This window comes from Ambystoma mexicanum, chromosome 10, assembly GCF_040938575.1.
Source record: "Ambystoma mexicanum isolate Mex_15411 chromosome 10, UKY_AmexF1_1, whole genome shotgun sequence".
Taxonomy (NCBI): Eukaryota; Metazoa; Chordata; class Amphibia; order Caudata; family Ambystomatidae; genus Ambystoma; species Ambystoma mexicanum.
In genome coordinates, this window is record NC_090932.1 from 1535883808 (window position 1) to 1535902141 (window position 18334).

At 50.7% G+C, this 18334-nt stretch overlaps 5 non-coding genes across 5 annotated transcripts; all 5 read right to left on the reverse strand.

Annotated features, from left to right (window-relative positions):
* Positions 1-1448: 1448 nt before the first annotated feature.
* LOC138496370 (U4 spliceosomal RNA) lies at positions 1449-1589 on the reverse strand. The gene has a single exon (XR_011277888.1). It is a non-coding gene; the product is annotated as a U4 spliceosomal RNA (small nuclear RNA).
* Positions 1590-5097: 3508 nt separating this feature from the next.
* LOC138496371 (U4 spliceosomal RNA) lies at positions 5098-5238 on the reverse strand. The gene has a single exon (XR_011277889.1). It is a non-coding gene; the product is annotated as a U4 spliceosomal RNA (small nuclear RNA).
* Positions 5239-8746: 3508 nt separating this feature from the next.
* Positions 8747-8887, reverse strand: LOC138496373 (U4 spliceosomal RNA). The gene has a single exon (XR_011277890.1). It is a non-coding gene; the product is annotated as a U4 spliceosomal RNA (small nuclear RNA).
* Positions 8888-12395: 3508 nt separating this feature from the next.
* On the reverse strand, positions 12396-12536 carry LOC138496375 (U4 spliceosomal RNA). The gene has a single exon (XR_011277892.1). It is a non-coding gene; the product is annotated as a U4 spliceosomal RNA (small nuclear RNA).
* Positions 12537-16044: 3508 nt separating this feature from the next.
* Positions 16045-16185, reverse strand: LOC138496781 (U4 spliceosomal RNA). The gene has a single exon (XR_011278261.1). It is a non-coding gene; the product is annotated as a U4 spliceosomal RNA (small nuclear RNA).
* Between the last annotated feature and the right edge of the window lie 2149 nt (positions 16186-18334).

Below are 18334 nucleotides of genomic sequence, written 5' to 3' on the forward strand. Positions count from 1 at the left end.
AGTGCCAGAGAGTCTCTGAACAAAGGACAAGGCCGTTGCCGGCAAACACTCTTCTCAGCTTTGGGTCGGCCGCCTTAAACGTCGACCCAAGCATTGAGAAGAAGCTCGGAGGAGTGCCACAACAAGCATCAACCAGCGTCCATCTTTTAAGGACTTTTTCGAAGCAGTCGAGCTCTCAAACTGCGACCGGCTGCACCACTGTGGCTGTTCTCACGCTGCAGTCACTAAAGCCGTCTGAGAACCCTCGACCAGCGTTCCAGATCCACCAACCAGCACACAGACAACGATTCTTCACCCCGAGCCGCCGGGTAGGGCAGCCTGCAGCCGTCCGCCCAGCCTCGCTTACCAAACTGCCTGCCAACTGATATCCGCATCTGTCGTCCCTCTTGAACTCTGTCGCCGGAGCTACAAAGCATGCTGGAAGCCACTCGATGCTGTCGAGTACCAAGATCATCTCAAACACCAGTTACATTGTGGTTCTGTCCCCCTGGTCCTTCTCCGAAGGCCCTTAGTGACAATTACGACCTCTTGCTCCCTTGCTGCTGCAACCAAATAACCTTGAACAGTTCAGACTGATTGCTTTACCGACTGCACTCCTGTCAGTATCCAGAGTGCATCCCTCTCCTTTGTGAAACTGTCTGTCCCCTGTTTTCCTTTATAGGGTGGGTTGTATTTTGTAGTGTGTTAGAACTGTCTGTTGTATTAATACTAAAGTAGATATTTGTATACAACCTTGACTGGACAGTCCCTTTTATCAGTGGGTCACAATTGTTTTTTCGCTCTGTTGCAACTAACCAGCCTGACGTTCCGTCCACTGTTCGGACCCCTTCCGGTGTACTAGAGGTGTGGGACTGATTGATGGTCTAGAAAGCGATATTCCTCCCTGGACCACTAGTGCCCCGGAAGTTGATTCGTCACACCAAGAGAGGTCGGGTTGTTGACTCCACGTGAATATGTGTCTATAGAATGCATGGGGACAGAAATGCCCTTTTGCCTCTCTTGGGAAGACTGAGATGGTGAGCGAAGGCCAAAGGTAAAGCGACCCCTCTGCTGCGGTTGGCTTCAGTGGCAGCCAGACCTCCCTGAGTAACCATCCAACAATCTGATGACTTTCGCAAGAGCAGATGTGGCAAAGAGGATCGAAGGCAGACAGGTCACTGTCTGCTAGGTTCTGAAAGCTCATGGTTTTCATGTCGTGAGATCAGGAAGGCAGCGAGACAACTGAGGCGCTTAATGCACCTGCTGCATGGTCACGGTTCCATAGACTTCGCTGCGCCGCTTGGAGTTTACGAATGCGCTAGCTTCTGGAAGTAAACCCCTTTGTTGAGGGTAGGCCACGAGAGAACAAAGAATAGAAGGGATGGGTTCCGAAAAACACACCCCTCTTGCTAGGTCTTCTCCAGTGGAGTAAAAGCGTCATTGTCTCCTTTTCAAACAAATCGGTTCAGCCTCCGTAGAGACTGTCAAAAATTACCAATTCCAGCTATATTTCAAGCTGTCATGGCGGGGTATTGGGTAAAGTTTTCAATAAGCAATAATCGCGCCTCGGTTAAACCTCATGAGCTACGATACTGCCACTGCGCAAAGCTAAAGCACCTGACCCAGAGGCCCGTGCGCCCCGGGAATGGATTCCCATTTAACTTGCACTGATCCCAGCAAGCTCCATCCTGAGCATCCTTTGTCAAACTCATAAAACCGCCTGGATTCCAGTGCCGAGATTTGTTGAGGTGAGCACCTGTATCATCTTGCGCTCACCAAACTGACAGCAAATATAGTAGCAAGGTATGCATAGGATTCTGGGAGTAAACATGCAAATGAGCAGGCTGCTACCTGTGCGCTCTTTCCCTTAGCATGATCGGTGGCCTGTTGGCAAGTGACCCCGCCCTCCTGAGAGATTATTGGGCAGGCCGCTGCCAAGGCAACATGGGAGAGGCTTGAGAATGCAAAGAGCCATTGGAGGATTGCACAGGAGCGAGGACAGCATCGAGAAATGGGCTCCTTTGGGGACAGGTGAAGTGATGCTCCACCAGGACGACCAGCTGTTTCTGCAGTGCAGCCAGGACATTGACAAGAAGTGAATCAATTTGTCTCTGAGCGTTCCAACTGTTGACCAAACCATTACAATTTCGATACATTTCCATGCCATCACATACCTACCTGTTTGTGATAATTGCACTTGTCCTTGAAAATAGACCCGATTTTGCAGGGGACTCTGGGAAAAGTGAAAAGGTCCTATGTAATTCACGTCTTGTACCCTGTCTCATAGGGCGGACCCTGCAATTCTACTTCCACTCCACTGCCAAAAATGAAGCGGCCTTGCCCTGTTCAGGCTTTTTGCTGTAGCCCCTGGGCCTTTGCAGAGCCATCTGCTTAGTGTGGCTCTGCCACTGAGGTCAGAAGAGAACATTTAGCCTGAGAAACGGCTGTCTGTGTGTGCAGCTTGGAGAAGACACTGTTGCCATGGGAAAGACATGCCTGTTTGCTGTGCAAATGAAGTGCAGACACAGACAGAAGAGACCACTTGACTGGTAGGAATTGAAGAACCTGACCAAGAGTGAGGAATTAGACCATCCGCACGGGGAGTGTGCGCTCCGCCTGGGCTGGTTTGATACTTTTAAAAAAGAAATGGAATGTTGGTAGGTAAACCTCCTGGAAATGTGTGGGGCTATCCCGCACACATTTCCCAATGGACACTGCACAACAAACACATAGTCAAGTGCACTCTGGGGGACACAGTCTACCGGTGCGGTCCTCCTGTCACATTTAGCTGCAATGTGACAGCCATGGGTACATCAAAGCATCTCTGAAGGGGGAAGGCAACGCCTTCCTCCGGCCCTGGTCAGCCTACTTAAAATAGCAAAGGCTCCATCGATATGCCCTGCCTATTGTTAGGTTCTCTCTGATGGCAGCGCATACTGATGAGAGTTAAGTGAAGCAGGCCTGCCAAGAGGCCTGTTCACAGAACTAACACAGGGCAGGAAACCCCAACACCTTTTTCATATGCAATGTGTCAGCTTGAAGCTAGCTCCCACCCCTCTGTATGAAGGCCATTGAATGTCATGTGTGGAACAACTGTTTACAGTAGGCAACCGCTGCAGGGCCACCCCCTTTCAGAGGGAAGATATATGTGATTTGATGCAGACAGTCTGTTCTCGAGCTCAATTAACCAGAGAGCCACTTTGATCCACAGGAGACAGGAAGATGGGTGCGGCTTAGTAGTACATGTTGTCACCCCTTACCTTTCCTGTTGCAAAGCACTCTGGTCATGACCTTACGCATGACAGAAGATTGGTGGTGGGGACCCAGGATTGGGTCTTTAAGGTAGGCTTAGCATGCTCCAATCACTGGGGCCCATTTGGCTTTAAAAGAGGGCTGAGCCCCTCACTGAGCAGATCATCCGACGACTTCAAAAGGAGTACGAAGAAGGACTCATTCGGACCCTCGGTGATGGTACAGTCTGCCTCACGGCTTCCGCCAGTGAAGGAAGTCCAGGATTTCCAAGAGGGAAGCAAAATACCTCCCAAAACATCTCCCAGGGAACAGAGGGAGATACCCGACTCAGAGGATCCATCAAGCAGCACCAGAACCGGTACCCAGCCAGCACACAGCGTGCCCTGCTAGGTTAAGCCAGCAAGCTTCCTAGGTGGGAAGTGCCAGAGAGTCTCTGAACAAAGGACAAGGCCGTTGCCGGCAAACACTCTTCTCAGCTTTGGGTCGGCCGCCTTAAACGTCGACCCAAGCATTGAGAAGAAGCTCGGAGGAGTGCCACAACAAGCATCAACCAGCGTCCATCTTTTAAGGACTTTTTCGAAGCAGTCGAGCTCTCAAACTGCGACCGGCTGCACCACTGTGGCTGTTCTCACGCTGCAGTCACTAAAGCCGTCTGAGAACCCTCGACCAGCGTTCCAGATCCACCAACCAGCACACAGACAACGATTCTTCACCCCGAGCCGCCGGGTAGGGCAGCCTGCAGCCGTCCGCCCAGCCTCGCTTACCAAACTGCCTGCCAACTGATATCCGCATCTGTCGTCCCTCTTGAACTCTGTCGCCGGAGCTACAAAGCATGCTGGAAGCCACTCGATGCTGTCGAGTACCAAGATCATCTCAAACACCAGTTACATTGTGGTTCTGTCCCCCTGGTCCTTCTCCGAAGGCCCTTAGTGACATTTACGACCTCTTGCTCCCTTGCTGCTGCAACCAAATAACCTTGAACAGTTCAGACTGATTGCTTTACCGACTGCACTCCTGTCAGTATCCAGAGTGCATCCCTCTCCTTTGTGAAACTGTCTGTCCCCTGTTTTCCTTTATAGGGTGGGTTGTATTTTGTAGTGTGTTAGAACTGTCTGTTGTATTAATACTAAAGTAGATATTTGTATACAACCTTGACTGGACAGTCCCTTTTATCAGTGGGTCACAATTGTTTTTTCGCTCTGTTGCAACTAACCAGCCTGACGTTCCGTCCACTGTTCGGACCCCTTCCGGTGTACTAGAGGTGTGGGACTGATTGATGGTCTAGAAAGCGATATTCCTCCCTGGACCACTAGTGCCCCGGAAGTTGATTCGTCACACCAAGAGAGGTCGGGTTGTTGACTCCACGTGAATATGTGTCTATAGAATGCATGGGGACAGAAATGCCCTTTTGCCTCTCTTGGGAAGACTGAGATGGTGAGCGAAGGCCAAAGGTAAAGCGACCCCTCTGCTGCGGTTGGCTTCAGTGGCAGCCAGACCTCCCTGAGTAACCATCCAACAATCTGATGACTTTCGCAAGAGCAGATGTGGCAAAGAGGATCGAAGGCAGACAGGTCACTGTCTGCTAGGTTCTGAAAGCTCATGGTTTTCATGTCGTGAGATCAGGAAGGCAGCGAGACAACTGAGGCGCTTAATGCACCTGCTGCATGGTCACGGTTCCATAGACTTCGCTGCGCCGCTTGGAGTTTACGAATGCGCTAGCTTCTGGAAGTAAACCCCTTTGTTGAGGGTAGGCCACGAGAGAACAAAGAATAGAAGAGATGGGTTCCGAAAAACACACCCCTCTTGCTAGGTCTTCTCCAGTGGAGTAAAAGCGTCATTGTCTCCTTTTCAAACAAATCGGTTCAGCCTCCGTAGAGACTGTCAAAAATTACCAATTCCAGCTATATTTCAAGCTGTCATGGCGGGGTATTGGGTAAAGTTTTCAATAAGCAATAATCGCGCCTCGGTTAAACCTCATGAGCTACGATACTGCCACTGCGCAAAGCTAAAGCACCTGACCCAGAGGCCCGTGCGCCCCGGGAATGGATTCCCATTTAACTTGCACTGATCCCAGCAAGCTCCATCCTGAGCATCCTTTGTCAAACTCATAAAACCGCCTGGATTCCAGTGCCGAGATTTGTTGAGGTGAGCACCTGTATCATCTTGCGCTCACCAAACTGACAGCAAATATAGTAGCAAGGTATGCATAGGATTCTGGGAGTAAACATGCAAATGAGCAGGCTGCTACCTGTGCGCTCTTTCCCTTAGCATGATCGGTGGCCTGTTGGCAAGTGACCCCGCCCTCCTGAGAGATTATTGGGCAGGCCGCTGCCAAGGCAACATGGGAGAGGCTTGAGAATGCAAAGAGCCATTGGAGGATTGCACAGGAGCGAGGACAGCATCGAGAAATGGGCTCCTTTGGGGACAGGTGAAGTGATGCTCCACCAGGACGACCAGCTGTTTCTGCAGTGCAGCCAGGACATTGACAAGAAGTGAATCAATTTGTCTCTGAGCGTTCCAACTGTTGACCAAACCATTACAATTTCGATACATTTCCATGCCATCACATACCTACCTGTTTGTGATAATTGCACTTGTCCTTGAAAATAGACCCGATTTTGCAGGGGACTCTGGGAAAAGTGAAAAGGTCCTATGTAATTCACGTCTTGTACCCTGTCTCATAGGGCGGACCCTGCAATTCTACTTCCACTCCACTGCCAAAAATGAAGCGGCCTTGCCCTGTTCAGGCTTTTTGCTGTAGCCCCTGGGCCTTTGCAGAGCCATCTGCTTAGTGCGGCTCTGCCACTGAGGTCAGAAGAGAACATTTAGCCTGAGAAACGGCTGTCTGTGTGTGCAGCTTGGAGAAGACACTGTTGCCATGGGAAAGACATGCCTGTTTGCTGTGCAAATGAAGTGCAGACACAGACAGAAGAGACCACTTGACTGGTAGGAATTGAAGAACCTGACCAAGAGTGAGGAATTAGACCATCCGCACGGGGAGTGTGCGCTCCGCCTGGGCTGGTTTGATACTTTTAAAAAAGAAATGGAATGTTGGTAGGTAAACCTCCTGGAAATGTGTGGGGCTATTCCGCACACATTTCCCAATGGACACTGCACAACAAACACATAGTCAAGTGCACTCTGGGGGACACAGTCTACCGGTGCGGTCCTCCTGTCACATTTAGCTGCAATGTGACAGCCATGGGTACATCAAAGCATCTCTGAAGGGGGAAGGCAACGCCTTCCTCCGGCCCTGGTCAGCCTACTTAAAATAGCAAAGGCTCCATCGATATGCCCTGCCTATTGTTAGGTTCTCTCTGATGGCAGCGCATACTGATGAGAGTTAAGTAAAGCAGGCCTGCCAAGAGGCCTGTTCACAGAACTAACACAGGGCAGGAAACCCCAACACCTTTTTCATATGCAATGTGTCAGCTTGAAGCTAGCTCCCACCCCTCTGTATGAAGGCCATTGAATGTCATGTGTGGAACAACTGTTTACAGTAGGCAACCGCTGCAGGGCCACCCCCTTTCAGAGGGAAGATATATGTGATTTGATGCAGACAGTCTGTTCTCGAGCTCAATTAACCAGAGAGCCACTTTGATCCACAGGAGACAGGAAGATGGGTGCGGCTTAGTAGTACATGTTGTCACCCCTTACCTTTCCTGTTGCAAAGCACTCTGGTCATGACCTTACGCATGACAGAAGATTGGTGGTGGGGACCCAGGATTGGGTCTTTAAGGTAGGCTTAGCATGCTCCAATCACTGGGGCCCATTTGGCTTTAAAAGAGGGCTGAGCCCCTCACTAAGCAGATCATCCGACGACTTCAAAAGGAGTACGAAGAAGGACTCATTCGGACCCTCGGTGATGGTACAGTCTGCCTCACGGCTTCCGCCAGTGAAGGAAGTCCAGGATTTCCAAGAGGGAAGCAAAATACCTCCCAAAACATCTCCCAGGGAACAGAGGGAGATACCCGACTCAGAGGATCCATCAAGCAGCACCAGAACCGGTACCCAGCCAGCACACAGCGTGCCCTGCTAGGTTAAGCCAGCAAGCTTCCTAAGTGGGAAGTGCCAGAGAGTCTCTGAACAAAGGACAAGGCCGTTGCCGGCAAACACTCTTCTCAGCTTTGGGTCGGCCGCCTTAAACGTCGACCCAAGCATTGAGAAGAAGCTCGGAGGAGTGCCACAACAAGCATCAACCAGCGTCCATCTTTTAAGGACTTTTTCGAAGCAGTCGAGCTCTCAAACTGCGACCGGCTGCACCACTGTGGCTGTTCTCACGCTGCAGTCACTAAAGCCGTCTGAGAACCCTCGACCAGCGTTCCAGATCCACCAACCAGCACACAGACAACGATTCTTCACCCCGAGCCGCCGGGTAGGGCAGCCTGCAGCCGTCCGCCCAGCCTCGCTTACCAAACTGCCTGCCAACTGATATCCGCATCTGTCGTCCCTCTTGAACTCTGTCGCCGGAGCTACAAAGCATGCTGGAAGCCACTCGATGCTGTCGAGTACCAAGATCATCTCAAACACCAGTTACATTGTGGTTCTGTCCCCCTGGTCCTTCTCCGAAGGCCCTTAGTGACATTTACGACCTCTTGCTCTCTTGCTGCTGCAACCAAATAACCTTGAACAGTTCAGACTGATTGCTTTACCGACTGCACTCCTGTCAGTATCCAGAGTGCATCCCTCTCCTTTGTGAAACTGTCTGTCCCCTGTTTTCCTTTATAGGGTGGGTTGTATTTTGTAGTGTGTTAGAACTGTCTGTTGTATTAATACTAAAGTAGATATTTGTATACAACCTTGACTGGACAGTCCCTTTTATCAGTGGGTCACAATTGTTTTTTCGCTCTGTTGCAACTAACCAGCCTGACGTTCCGTCCACTGTTCGGACCCCTTCCGGTGTACTAGAGGTGTGGGACTGATTGATGGTCTAGAAAGCGATATTCCTCCCTGGACCACTAGTGCCACGGAAGTTGATTCGTCACACCAAGAGAGGTCGGGTTGTTGACTCCACGTGAATATGTGTCTATAGAATGCATGGGGACAGAAATGCCCTTTTGCCTCTCTTGGGAAGACTGAGATGGTGAGCGAAGGCCAAAGGTAAAGCGACCCCTCTGCTGCGGTTGGCTTCAGTGGCAGCCAGACCTCCCTGAGTAACCATCCAACAATCTGATGACTTTCGCAAGAGCAGATGTGGCAAAGAGGATCGAAGGCAGACAGGTCACTGTCTGCTAGGTTCTGAAAGCTCATGGTTTTCATGTCGTGAGATCAGGAAGGCAGCGAGACAACTGAGGCGCTTAATGCACCTGCTGCATGGTCACGGTTCCATAGACTTCGCTGCGCCGCTTGGAGTTTACGAATGCGCTAGCTTCTGGAAGTAAACCCCTTTGTTGAGGGTAGGCCACGAGAGAACAAAGAATAGAAGGGATGGGTTCCGAAAAACACACCCCTCTTGCTAGGTCTTCTCCAGTGGAGTAAAAGCGTCATTGTCTCCTTTTCAAACAAATCGGTTCAGCCTCCGTAGAGACTGTCAAAAATTACCAATTCCAGCTATATTTCAAGCTGTCATGGCGGGGTATTGGGTAAAGTTTTCAATAAGCAATAATCGCGCCTCGGTTAAACCTCATGAGCTACGATACTGCCACTGCGCAAAGCTAAAGCACCTGACCCAGAGGCCCGTGCGCCCCGGGAATGGATTCCCATTTAACTTGCACTGATCCCAGCAAGCTCCATCCTGAGCATCCTTTGTCAAACTCATAAAACCGCCTGGATTCCAGTGCCGAGATTTGTTGAGGTGAACACCTGTATCATCTTGCGCTCACCAAACTGACAGCAAATATAGTAGCAAGGTATGCATAGGATTCTGGGAGTAAACATGCAAATGAGCAGGCTGCTACCTGTGCGCTCTTTCCCTTAGCATGATCGGTGGCCTGTTGGCAAGTGACCCCGCCCTCCTGAGAGATTATTGGGCAGGCCGCTGCCAAGGCAACATGGGAGAGGCTTGAGAATGCAAAGAGCCATTGGAGGATTGCACAGGAGCGAGGACAGCATCGAGAAATGGGCTCCTTTGGGGACAGGTGAAGTGATGCTCCACCAGGACGACCAGCTGTTTCTGCAGTGCAGCCAGGACATTGACAAGAAGTGAATCAATTTGTCTCTGAGCGTTCCAACTGTTGACCAAACCATTACAATTTCGATACATTTCCATGCCATCACATACCTACCTGTTTGTGATAATTGCACTTGTCCTTGAAAATAGACCCGATTTTGCAGGGGACTCTGGGAAAAGTGAAAAGGTCCTATGTAATTCACGTCTTGTACCCTGTCTCATAGGGCGGACCCTGCAATTCTACTTCCACTCCACTGCCAAAAATGAAGCGGCCTTGCCCTGTTCAGGCTTTTTGCTGTAGCTCCTGGGCCTTTGCAGAGCCATCTGCTTAGTGTGGCTCTGCCACTGAGGTCAGAAGAGAACATTTAGCCTGAGAAACGGCTGTCTGTGTGTGCAGCTTGGAGAAGACACTGTTGCCATGGGAAAGACATGCCTGTTTGCTGTGCAAATGAAGTGCAGACACAGACAGAAGAGACCACTTGACTGGTAGGAATTGAAGAACCTGACCAAGAGTGAGGAATTAGACCATCCGCACAGGGAGTGTGCGCTCCGCCTGGGCTGGTTTGATACTTTTAAAAAAGAAATGGAATGTTGGTAGGTAAACCTCCTGGAAATGTGTGGGGCTATTCCGCACACATTTCCCAATGGACACTGCACAACAAACACATAGTCAAGTGCACTCTGGGGGACACAGTCTACCGGTGCGGTCCTCCTGTCACATTTAGCTGCAATGTGACAGCCATGGGTACATCAAAGCATCTCTGAAGGGGGAAGGCAACGCCTTCCTCCGGCCCTGGTCAGCCTACTTAAAATAGCAAAGGCTCCATCGATATGCCCTGCCTATTGTTAGGTTCTCTCTGATGGCAGCGCATACTGATGAGAGTTAAGTGAAGCAGGCCTGCCAAGAGGCCTGTTCACAGAACTAACACAGGGCAGGAAACCCCAACACCTTTTTCATATGCAATGTGTCAGCTTGAAGCTAGCTCCCACCCCTCTGTATGAAGGCCATTGAATGTCATGTGTGGAACAACTGTTTACAGTAGGCAACCGCTGCAGCGCCACCCCCTTTCAGAGGGAAGATATATGTGATTTGATGCAGACAGTCTGTTCTCGAGCTCAATTAACCAGAGAGCCACTTTGATCCACAGGAGACAGGAAGATGGGTGCGGCTTAGTAGTACATGTTGTCACCCCTTACCTTTCCTGTTGCAAAGCACTCTGGTCATGACCTTACGCATGACAGAAGATTGGTGGTGGGGACCCAGGATTGGGTCTTTAAGGTAGGCTTAGCATGCTCCAATCACTGGGGCCCATTTGGCTTTAAAAGAGGGCTGAGCCCCTCACTAAGCAGATCATCCGACGACTTCAAAAGGAGTACGAAGAAGGACTCATTCGGACCCTCGGTGATGGTACAGTCTGCCTCACGGCTTCCGCCAGTGAAGGAAGTCCAGGATTTCCAAGAGGGAAGCAAAATACCTCCCAAAACATCTCCCAGGGAACAGAGGGAGATACCCGACTCAGAGGATCCATCAAGCAGCACCAGAACCGGTACCCAGCCAGCACACACCGTGCCCTGCTAGGTTAAGCCAGCAAGCTTCCTAGGTGGGAAGTGCCAGAGAGTCTCTGAACAAAGGACAAGGCCGTTGCCGGCAAACACTCTTCTCAGCTTTGGGTCGGCCGCCTTAAACGTCGACCCAAGCATTGAGAAGAAGCTCGGAGGAGTGCCACAACAAGCATCAACCAGCGTCCATCTTTTAAGGACTTTTTCGAAGCAGTCGAGCTCTCAAACTGCGACCGGCTGCACCACTGTGGCTGTTCTCACGCTGCAGTCACTAAAGCCGTCTGAGAACCCTCGACCAGCGTTCCAGATCCACCAACCAGCACACAGACAACGATTCTTCACCCCGAGCCGCCGGGTAAGGCAGCCTGCAGCCGTCCGCCCAGCCTCGCTTACCAAACTGCCTGCCAACTGATATCCGCATCTGTCGTCCCTCTTGAACTCTGTCGCCGGAGCTACAAAGCATGCTGGAAGCCACTCGATGCTGTCGAGTACCAAGATCATCTCAAACACCAGTTACATTGTGGTTCTGTCCCCCTGGTCCTTCTCCGAAGGCCCTTAGTGACATTTACGACCTCTTGCTCCCTTGCTGCTGCAACCAAATAACCTTGAACAGTTCAGACTGATTGCTTTACCGACTGCACTCCTGTCAGTATCCAGAGTGCATCCCTCTCCTTTGTGAAACTGCCTGTCCCCTGTTTTCCTTTATAGGGTGGGTTGTATTTTGTAGTGTGTTAGAACTGTCTGTTGTATTAATACTAAAGTAGATATTTGTATACAACCTTGACTGGACAGTCCCTTTTATCAGTGGGTCACAATTGTTTTTTCGCTCTGTTGCAACTAACCAGCCTGACGTTCCGTCCACTGTTCGGACCCCTTCCGGTGTACTAGAGGTGTGGGACTGATTGATGGTCTAGAAAGCGATATTCCTCCCTGGACCACTAGTGCCCCGGAAGTTGATTCGTCACACCAAGAGAGGTCGGGTTGTTGACTCCACGTGAATATGTGTCTATAGAATGCATGGGGACAGAAATGCCCTTTTGCCTCTCTTGGGAAGACTGAGATGGTGAGCGAAGGCCAAAGGTAAAGCGACCCCTCTGCTGCGGTTGGCTTCAGTGGCAGCCAGACCTCCCTGAGTAACCATCCAACAATCTGATGACTTTCGCAAGAGCAGATGTGGCAAAGAGGATCGAAGGCAGACAGGTCACTGTCTGCTAGGTTCTGAAAGCTCATGGTTTTCATGTCGTGAGATCAGGAAGGCAGCGAGACAACTGAGGCGCTTAATGCACCTGCTGCATGGTCACGGTTCCATAGACTTCGCTGCGCCGCTTGGAGTTTACGAATGCGCGAGCTTCTGGAAGTAAACCCCTTTGTTGAGGGTAGGCCACGAGAGAACAAAGAATAGAAGGGATGGGTTCCGAAAAACACACCCCTCTTGCTAGGTCTTCTCCAGTGGAGTAAAAGCGTCATTGTCTCCTTTTCAAACAAATCGGTTCAGCCTCCGTAGAGACTGTCAAAAATTACCAATTCCAGCTATATTTCAAGCTGTCATGGCGGGGTATTGGGTAAAGTTTTCAATAAGCAATAATCGCGCCTCGGTTAAACCTCATGAGCTACGATACTGCCACTGCGCAAAGCTAAAGCACCTGACCCAGAGGCCCGTGCGCCCCGGGAATGGATTCCCATTTAACTTGCACTGATCCCAGCAAGCTCCATCCTGAGCATCCTTTGTCAAACTCATAAAACCGCCTGGATTCCAGTGCCGAGATTTGTTGAGGTGAACACCTGTATCATCTTGCGCTCACCAAACTGACAGCAAATATAGTAGCAAGGTATGCATAGGATTCTGGGAGTAAACATGCAAATGAGCAGGCTGCTACCTGTCCGCTCTTTCCCTTAGCATGATCGGTGGCCTGTTGGCAAGTGACCCCGCCCTCCTGAGAGATTATTGGGCAGGCCGCTGCCAAGGCAACATGGGAGAGGCTTGAGAATGCAAAGAGCCATTGGAGGATTGCACAGGAGCGAGGACAGCATCGAGAAATGGGCTCCTTTGGGGACAGGTGAAGTGATGCTCCACCAGGACGACCAGCTGTTTCTGCAGTGCAGCCAGGACATTGACAAGAAGTGAATCAATTTGTCTCTGAGCGTTCCAACTGTTGACCAAACCATTACAATTTCGATACATTTCCATGCCATCACATACCTACCTGTTTGTGATAATTGCACTTGTCCTTGAAAATAGACCCGATTTTGCAGGGGACTCTGGGAAAAGTGAAAAGGTCCTATGTAATTCACGTCTTGTACCCTGTCTCATAGGGCGGACCCTGCAATTCTACTTCCACTCCACTGCCAAAAATGAAGCGGCCTTGCCCTGTTCAGGCTTTTTGCTGTAGCCCCTGGGCCTTTGCAGAGCCATCTGCTTAGTGTGGCTCTGCCACTGAGGTCAGAAGCGAACATTTAGCCTGAGAAACGGCTGTCTGTGTGTGCAGCTTGGAGAAGACACTGTTGCCATGGGAAAGACATGCCTGTTTGCTGTGCAAATGAAGTGCAGACACAGACAGAAGAGACCACTTGACTGGTAGGAATTGAAGAACCTGACCAAGAGTGAGGAATTAGACCATCCGCACGGGGAGTGTGCGCTCCGCCTGGGCTGGTTTGATACTTTTAAAAAAGAAATGGAATGTTGGTAGGTAAACCTCCTGGAAATGTGTGGGGCTATCCCGCACACATTTCCCAATGGACACTGCACAACAAACACATAGTCAAGTGCACTCTGGGGGACACAGTCTACCGGTGCGGTCCTCCTGTCACATTTAGCTGCAATGTGACAGCCATGGGTACATCAAAGCATCTCTGAAGGGGGAAGGCAACGCCTTCCTCCGGCCCTGGTCAGCCTACTTAAAATAGCAAAGGCTCCATCGATATGCCCTGCCTATTGTTAGGTTCTCTCTGATGGCAGCGCATACTGATGAGAGTTAAGTGAAGCAGGCCTGCCAAGAGGCCTGTTCACAGAACTAACACAGGGCAGGAAACCCCAACACCTTTTTCATATGCAATGTGTCAGCTTGAAGCTTGCTCCCACCCCTCTGTATGAAGGCCATTGAATGTCATGTGTGGAACAACTGTTTACAGTAGGCAACCGCTGCAGGGCCACCCCCTTTCAGAGGGAAGATATATGTGATTTGATGCAGACAGTCTGTTCTCGAGCTCAATTAACCAGAGAGCCACTTTGATCCACAGGAGACAGGAAGATGGGTGCGGCTTAGTAGTACATGTTGTCACCCCTTACCTTTCCTGTTGCAAAGCACTCTGGTCATGACCTTACGCATGACAGAAGATTGGTGGTGGGGACCCAGGATTGGGTCTTTAAGGTAGGCTTAGCATGCTCCAATCACTGGGGCCCATTTGGCTTTAAAAGAGGGCTGAGCCCCTCACTGAGCAGATCATCCGACGACTTCAAAAGGAGTACGAAGAAGGACTCATTCGGACCCTCGGTGATGGTACAGTCTGCCTCACGGCTTACGCCAGTGAAGGAAGTCCAGGATTTCCAAGAGGGAAGCAAAATACCTCCCAAAACATCTCCCAGGGAACAGAGGGAGATACCCGACTCAGAGGATCCATCAAGCAGCACCAGAACCGGTACCCAGCCAGCACACAGCGTGCCCTGCTAGGTTAAGCCAGCAAGCTTCCTAGGTGGGAAGTGCCAGAGAGTCTCTGAACAAAGGACAAGGCCGTTGCCGGCAAACACTCTTCTCAGCTTTGGGTCGGCCGCCTTAAACGTCGACCCAAGCATTGAGAAGAAGCTCGGAGGAGTGCCACAACAAGCATCAACCAGCGTCCATCTTTTAAGGACTTTTTCGAAGCAGTCGAGCTCTCAAACTGCGACCGGCTGCACCACTGTGGCTGTTCTCACGCTGCAGTCACTAAAGCCGTCTGAGAACCCTCGACCAGCGTTCCAGATCCACCAACCAGCACACAGACAACGATTCTTCACCCCGAGCCGCCGGGTAGGGCAGCCTGCAGCCGTCCGCCCAGCCTCGCTTACCAAACTGCCTGCCAACTGATATCCGCATCTGTCGTCCCTCTTGAACTCTGTCGCCGGAGCTACAAAGCATGCTGGAAGCCACTCGATGCTGTCGAGTACCAAGATCATCTCAAACACCAGTTACATTGTGGTTCTGTCCCCCTGGTCCTTCTCCGAAGGCCCTTAGTGACAATTACGACCTCTTGCTCCCTTGCTGCTGCAACCAAATAACCTTGAACAGTTCAGACTGATTGCTTTACCGACTGCACTCCTGTCAGTATCCAGAGTGCATCCCTCTCCTTTGTGAAACTGTCTGTCCCCTGTTTTCCTTTATAGGGTGGGTTGTATTTTGTAGTGTGTTAGAACTGTCTGTTGTATTAATACTAAAGTAGATATTTGTATACAACCTTGACTGGACAGTCCCTTTTATCAGTGGGTCACAATTGTTTTTTCGCTCTGTTGCAACTAACCAGCCTGACGTTCCGTCCACTGTTCGGACCCCTTCCGGTGTACTAGAGGTGTGGGACTGATTGATGGTCTAGAAAGCGATATTCCTCCCTGGACCACTAGTGCCCCGGAAGTTGATTCGTCACACCAAGAGAGGTCGGGTTGTTGACTCCACGTGAATATGTGTCTATAGAATGCATGGGGACAGAAATGCCCTTTTGCCTCTCTTGGGAAGACTGAGATGGTGAGCGAAGGCCAAAGGTAAAGCGACCCCTCTGCTGCGGTTGGCTTCAGTGGCAGCCAGACCTCCCTGAGTAACCATCCAACAATCTGATGACTTTCGCAAGAGCAGATGTGGCAAAGAGGATCGAAGGCAGACAGGTCACTGTCTGCTAGGTTCTGAAAGCTCATGGTTTTCATGTCGTGAGATCAGGAAGGCAGCGAGACAACTGAGGCGCTTAATGCACCTGCTGCATGGTCACGGTTCCATAGACTTCGCTGCGCCGCTTGGAGTTTACGAATGCGCTAGCTTCTGGAAGTAAACCCCTTTGTTGAGGGTAGGCCACGAGAGAACAAAGAATAGAAGGGATGGGTTCCGAAAAACACACCCCTCTTGCTAGGTCTTCTCCAGTGGAGTAAAAGCGTCATTGTCTCCTTTTCAAACAAATCGGTTCAGCCTCCGTAGAGACTGTCAAAAATTACCAATTCCAGCTATATTTCAAGCTGTCATGGCGGGGTATTGGGTAAAGTTTTCAATAAGCAATAATCGCGCCTCGTTTAAACCTCATGAGCTACGATACTGCCACTGCGCAAGGCTAAAGCACCTGACCCAGAGGCCCGTGCGCCCCGGGAATGGATTCCCATTTAACTTGCACTGATCCCAGCAAGCTCCATCCTGAGCATCCTTTGTCAAACTCATAAAACCGCCTGGATTCCAGTGCCGAGATTTGTTGAGGTGAACACCTGTATCATCTTGCGCTCACCAAACTGACAGCAAATATAGTAGCAAGGTATGCATAGGATTCTGGGAGTAAACATGCAAATGAGCAGGCTGCTACCTGTGCGCTCTTTCCCTTAGCATGATCGGTGGCCTGTTGGCAAGTGACCCCGCCCTCCTGAGAGATTATTGGGCAGGCCGCTGCCAAGGCAACATGGGAGAGGCTTGAGAATGCAAAGAGCCATTGGAGGATTGCACAGGAGCGAGGACAGCATCGAGAAATGGGCTCCTTTGGGGACAGGTGAAGTGATGCTCCACCAGGACGACCAGCTGTTTCTGCAGTGCAGCCAGGACATTGACAAGAAGTGAATCAATTTGTCTCTGAGCGTTCCAACTGTTGACCAAACCATTACAATTTCGATACATTTCCATGCCATCACATACCTACCTGTTTGTGATAATTGCACTTGTCCTTGAAAATAGACCCGATTTTGCAGGGGACTCTGGGAAAAGTGAAAAGGTCCTATGTAATTCACGTCTTGTACCCTGTCTCATAGGGCGGACCCTGCAATTCTACTTCCACTCCACTGCCAAAAATGAAGCGGCCTTGCCCTGTTCAGGCTTTTTGCTGTAGCCCCTGGGCCTTTGCAGAGCCATCTGCTTAGTGTGGCTCTGCCACTGAGGTCAGAAGAGAACATTTAGCCTGAGAAACGGCTGTCTGTGTGTGCAGCTTGGAGAAGACACTGTTGCCATGGGAAAGACATGCCTGTTTGCTGTGCAAATGAAGTGCAGACACAGACAGAAGAGACCACTTGACTGGTAGGAATTGAAGAACCTGACCAAGAGTGAGGAATTAGACCATCCGCACGGGGAGTGTGCGCTCCGCCTGGGCTGGTTTGATACTTTTAAAAAAGAAATGGAATGTTGGTAGGTAAACCTCCTGGAAATGTGTGGGGCTATCCCGCACACATTTCCCAATGGACACTGCACAACAAACACATAGTCAAGTGCACTCTGGGGGACACAGTCTACCGGTGCGGTCCTCCTGTCACATTTAGCTGCAATGTGACAGCCATGGGTACATCAAAGCATCTCTGAAGGGGGAAGGCAACGCCTTCCTCCGGCCCTGGTCAGCCTACTTAAAATAGCAAAGGCTCCATCGATATGCCCTGCCTATTGTTAGGTTCTCTCTGATGGCAGCGCATACTGATGAGAGTTAAGTGAAGCAGGCCTGCCAAGAGGCCTGTTCACAGAACTAACACAGGGCAGGAAACCCCAACACCTTTTTCATATGCAATGTGTCAGCTTGAAGCTAGCTCCCACCCCTCTGTATGAAGGCCATTGAATGTCATGTGTGGAACAACTGTTTACAGTAGGCAACCGCTGCAGGGCCACCCCCTTTCAGAGGGAAGATATATGTGATTTGATGCAGACAGTCTGTTCTCGAGCTCAATTAACCAGAGAGCCACTTTGATCCACAGGAGACAGGAAGATGGGTGCGGCTTAGTAGTACATGTTGTCACCCCTTACCTTTCCTGTTGCAAAGCACTCTGGTCATGACCTTACGCATGACAGAAGATTGGTGGTGGGGACCCAGGATTGGGTCTTTAAGGTAGGCTTAGCATGCTCCAATCACTGGGGCCCATTTGGCTTTAAAAGAGGGCTGAGCCCCTCACTGAGCAGATCATCCGACGACTTCAAAAGGAGTACGAAGAAGGACTCATTCGGACCCTCGGTGATGGTACAGTCTGCCTCACGGCTTCCGCCAGTGAAGGAAGTCCAGGATTTCCAAGAGGGAAGCAAAATACCTCCCAAAACATCTCCCAGGGAACAGAGGGAGATACCCGACTCAGAGGATCCATCAAGCAGCACCAGAACCGGTACCCAGCCAGCACACAGCGTGCCCTGCTAGGTTAAGCCAGCAAGCTTCCTAGGTGGGAAGTGCCAGAGAGTCTCTGAACAAAGGACAAGGCCGTTGCCGGCAAACACTCTTCTCAGCTTTGGGTCGGCCGCCTTAAACGTCGACCCA